General features: G+C 41.5%; 1 long non-coding RNA gene across 7 annotated transcripts; it reads right to left on the bottom strand.

Moving 5' to 3' along the window:
• Positions 1 to 262: 262 nt before the first annotated feature.
• LOC119296352 lies at positions 263 to 4,860 on the bottom strand. Of its 7 annotated transcripts, none has more exons than XR_005145130.1 (9): positions 3,975 to 4,860; positions 3,710 to 3,874; positions 3,307 to 3,415; positions 2,834 to 2,881; positions 2,627 to 2,753; positions 2,385 to 2,434; positions 1,226 to 2,023; positions 915 to 978; positions 263 to 706 (listed from the first exon to the last, which is right to left on the bottom strand). It is a non-coding gene; the product is annotated as an uncharacterized LOC119296352 (long non-coding RNA). The 7 variants fall into 7 exon arrangements; XR_005145129.1 differs by having other exon boundaries at positions 1,872 to 2,023; XR_005145132.1 differs by having other exon boundaries at positions 263 to 695; positions 1,872 to 2,023.
• Positions 4,861 to 5,101: the final 241 nt, after the last annotated feature.

The following is a 5,101-nucleotide window of genomic DNA, read 5'->3' as shown; positions in this document are numbered from 1 at the left end:
TTTGTGAAATTCTGACTTCCTAGCTATATTACCTTTGCTAGAGAATTATTTCAAGCTCTAATCCTCAAATAATGGGATGGAGAAACTACCATGCCAAGCAACTTATTTATGTTGTCATTGGATCAACTTCTTTAGGTTGTTATGGGAGAAACCAAGGGCTGGAAGAAAATAGTTTGAAGATAAACCAAAAGTACACAAAATGGCAAAAGATAATAAGAAAGACTCAATCATTATTTTAACTGACCAAGCTTTAGACTATCTACTTGATTTAGCTTTAGTATAGGAGTACATGACTAATTACATGCTAACATAAAAAAAAAGAAGGCCAAATACCAAATGTATTTTGTGCTAACATAATACGGGCTTCTTTGCTGCCATTTCATTGTGTTGGAGCTTTTCTTAAGTACACGACTACAGGGAGAAACCAAGATATGTTACTTGAAATAACTTCATCCACTATAGAAAGAAATTATCCCAACAGTTCCTATTATCCTAATAATTTTTTCCTTTAACACAGCCAACTATCACTAATGGAGTCCTGAAGTTGACTCGATTGCGGTGTTGGTGGATGCATCGGCTCACGACCACAGACTTGACCGCCTCATGAAGCGTTGTTGCCTCATTGCCGCCTACCACCGGCGCCACCACCTCCGTGGGCAGGTTTCGTCTGTCGAAGCATGCAATGTTTGGCTCTTCTGTTTGTTTGCTTTTTTGGCAAAATGAAATACAGATAAATAATTGATAGACCAATAACTTCAACAATATAAGGTGAATTCAGATTACTCAGGCAAACAATAGAAACACAATATATACTTTGGTAGAGAAAACCTTGTATATGTTTCAATACATAATCTAATGTGACTTTCATGCATTTCAATATCTACAAGAGGGTTAACACAAGAACCATACAGTACCATCTTGGATCTTCCTGCCATCAGATCAATGTTTTAATACATCATTAGTGCAAGCCCATACCAGCTGAAAACACAAACATGGAATTAGTTATACATCCAATATTTTGACAAAATGATGGATTCTTTCTGACGACGGCATGCTTCAAAGCCCATACCAGATGAAAACACAAACAATAGAAGCAAGCCGAAGTGATTAAAAGACATGCATGTCCATTGCTAAATTTGTGTTTTGTTGGGTATTTCTCCCATTCTAGCATCTATCCAGGATAATTATTCCAAAATCCAAACTACAAAGGACAAGGAGTTATAACCTTTGAACATAGGAACTTTAGCTGTGCAACTATAGTTGTGCCTCACCCCAAAAGAGAACATCTTCACTACAAAGAAAGCAATTAGTATCTCACGCTCCAGTTATGAGTTAGTCTTACTTAAAACTCTGATTCATTAAATGGTCAAAAGATGCACCCTTATATGTTGTTACTCTGCAACGAAGAAAGTCTCTCTATGTGTACTATTTTTCTTTTTGGTATCCAAACAAAGCATCGTCCCCTAGAAACTAATTCCATGTTTGTGTTTTCAGCTAGTATGGGCTTGCACTAATGATGTATTAAAACATTGATCTGATGGCAGGAAGATCCAAGATGGTACTGTATGGTTCTTGTGTTAACCCTCTTGTAGATATTGAAATGCATGAAAGTCACATTAGATTATGTATTGAAACATATACAAGGTTTTCTCTACCAAAGTATATATTGTGTGTCTTGAATTGTCTTGACATCATTTGCCTACATGCTCGTATACTTATCAACATGTGAATGTATCGACACTGACGCATGCAAGATGCACGCGCACGCGCACACACACACACACATATTTTTTCCTAGATGTTAACCTTGCTGCCAAGTTATGTTTGTTTGATATGCAAGTCTGAACTTGAGAAGTAAATAGCAACTTTACCTCGCTGCAGCATCGAATCAATCTGAGACCATCAACATCCACCCTGAAATGGTCGCTCTACAGTAACATACAAGCACAACCGAATTCCCGGCACGGATCTTGTGTCCTGTGCAGGTAGAGCTTTCTCCTCACGTCTTCCCTTCCCTTCATTCCTGAAATTGTAGGGATTAACAGAAAATGAGCCTAGTAGAATGTGTACAAAGCAATTTCCAATCACCTTAGCAGTGGCAATTGTTCAAAAACTCAAAGGCTATCACCGAGACTGACACACCTTTTTCTTTGAGGAACACACATGCCTAAAAAAACTTGCTGGATAACACTAAATATATTGCTATGCTACCTCTCACATGGAGGAAATGATTATATTATTTTATGATAAACCATGAAGCGGAAGACTGAAGACCAGCAGCATACTCTGATACTATAATTTAGCTCATATAATTCCAGATTTAGTCCATACACTATTTAAACACTTGGCTACAGAGGCAAAAAAATGAGTAGTGGCATGCATACCTTTAAAATGACCAAAACTCAAAGAATGAAAACATTCCAATTCCAAGCACCTGTTATTTTTCACATGGGTGGAAACAATATGAGCAGCTCAAACTGTTACTGGTAATCAAATAATAAGAGGTACTTTGGCAATATTATTATAAATATATCTTCGTGAAAAATAGTTATTTATACATGGATATAGCTATATATCTGAAGAAAACATAACCGGTACATATAAATTAGGCATCAAAGAAAAATACCTTGTTGATTTCTCTTTCTTATAAGAAATATCAGTTCGTGTGCACCATCTCCATCACATCCTTTCCGAGCAGGCACGACACCTAAGCCGATGAACCTGAAAGTTGAGCTCGTACTTCCCGGAATACTCTGTAAAGCAATGAAAAGTAAACATAGTAACCGAATTAAGATATTACAGGTATATAAATGGATCAACCGGAGAAGCTTACCTTCACGAGGAAAGAGCCATAAACCCACAAGTTTTAATCCATCGCTTCCTGCAAGTAACAATGGAATTAATAGGGTAGTTTAATAGTAACAATGGAATTAATAGGGTACTTGAATACGACACTTTATGGACAATAAACAATAAGAGGATCTAGCTCTGTGTTCAACTACATATCATTAGTCCCTGCGTATAATATATAAGGATTTGGCAAGGACCAGTAGGACAGCTAATTTTGAGGGAGAAATTCATGCCAAAATAAAAAATCTAATTAGCCGGATCAATAATCCTATGATAGTATGATTTGACTGAATATAGACGGATGAAATCATCAATCTCACCTTTCGATTGAGCTCCACAATGATTAATTTCTAAAATCCATGTGATTTTCGTTGCTCTACTTAACTGGTCTTCGCTACAACTTTATCCACTTTTCCTTAAAAGCTACATGAAACCAGACATGCCTCAAATGCTTACCTTTCTGGATGATGGCCTACTATGTAGACTACACAAACCGAAGGAAGCAGATAGTAGAAGATGAAGATCTTGCAAGCTATCAGCCAACCAAAACATAACTCTGACGAAACTGCAAAGTAAAGCATCAGCAGGTAAGGTTCAGAACAAGTTCAGGCAGAAACACAATACAGAGGACACTAATATTTTTGCATTTTTCAATCATAACTGAATTAACACATTGTTCAAACAATGAGAACCAGAATCAGTAAGTAAAAGGAAGTAAACTACAGGCACAATTAAAGTAAACAAAAATGATCGACACTACTAAGAACTAAAACAAAAGAAGAGAAGCAAAGGTTCAGATAGAATAGCAGGATTACAGAGCAAGGCTGAGAACGCCGCAGAAGACAAATTTCTCTGGTACCTTGATAAGCTGTCATGTTCATGGCAAGATCATACCCAGGTGCACCTCGTTCATGGCAGACACACCCCACTACATCCTTGTGATTTTCAGCAATGAAATAAGACCGTGACGCAGATCCTTTGCTCCAGCATGTTCCCCTCACATGAATACCATCCATGTCCTTGCCTGCAACACAGATGCATTGTTCAGCCTCATTCAGTTGATCTTCCAAAGCAGTAGTAGTAGCATCATTGGGTGTACCCCATTTATCGATGATGACTTGCACCTTTTACACAGCCATGTTCATCGACATCAATAGCATCTCCATCGATGATGATGATGCAGTGGTCACCAATGATAGCGAAATTCTGAATTCAAGGATAGACAAGCGAAGAGGGGCGGGAAGATAGGCGGAGAGACATGCACGATGGTAGAGCGTGGTCGCAGTCGCCGGTCTTCGTCACCTGACTTGACATGAGAGAGACGGGAGATGCGATTGTGAGATTTCCGTCACATCCGCTTCTCCTCTTGTGTCTTTGTGCTTGGAGGCCCCGCGAACAGCGTTCTCCCCACTCTCGTACACCTCTTCCTCTCTTCGTTGAGAGGGATGCGACGCGTCGACGCGATGCTAAGGGGCGGGGGCGCGGAGACGCGGGGCGACCACGGCCGGTAGAGTCGAGGTAGAGGCCTCCTAGTCGTCGCCGTTCACTGGCCTGCGTTGGATGTAGAAGAGGAGCACCGTGGAGGTAAGGAGCGGTTGCAGCTGACGGGGTGAGGAGGGTGAGGCGAGCTCCACCAACGACGACAATGCGAGGAGGAGCGCCACCATGGTTGAAGGAGAGGGGCGACAGAGAATGAGGTGGTCGTGGCAACCAACGGCGACTTGCTGGACGAGATCGGGCACCCACCACTGTCGGACTGCTCTGCTCCGCCGACATGGAGGCTCTACGGCGGCTCCCACGATCGGATCTGGCCACAGCGACAACCGGAGTGGCAAGGCCTGGCGTTCTCTCCATCAGATCGGGTCGGGGAGGGGAGCTCCTTTCCTTGGGCCGCCCCGCTGTACATGGCTGCTGGGGGTGTGATGGCGGCCAGCTAGGGATGGAGGTGCTAGCGGCGGTGCAGGGAGGGAGGCTGAGAGCCTGGGATAGGTAGGTCGAGGGTTCGGGGCATGGAGGGACGAGGTGTTCGGGGATTGGATTTTTCTTTCGGGGATATTTGTTTTCTAATTAATGTCATTGAGTGATTTAAGGTAAGGTTAATTAATTTAGATTTAATCTTTAGAGATTGTTCGTGATTGATTCTACATTACTAAATAACTTGCGTCAGTATGGAAAGTTCTGTTATGTTCAGATTTCTTTCGTTGTGTGAGAGGGTGACGCAAAAATGAACCGATGAAGTGGGGGGAGGGGA

Source organism: Triticum dicoccoides, chromosome 4B (genome assembly GCF_002162155.2).
Source record: "Triticum dicoccoides isolate Atlit2015 ecotype Zavitan chromosome 4B, WEW_v2.0, whole genome shotgun sequence".
NCBI classification, from domain to species: domain Eukaryota; kingdom Viridiplantae; phylum Streptophyta; class Magnoliopsida; order Poales; family Poaceae; genus Triticum; species Triticum dicoccoides.
This window is presented reverse-complemented; position numbering and strand designations above follow the sequence as displayed.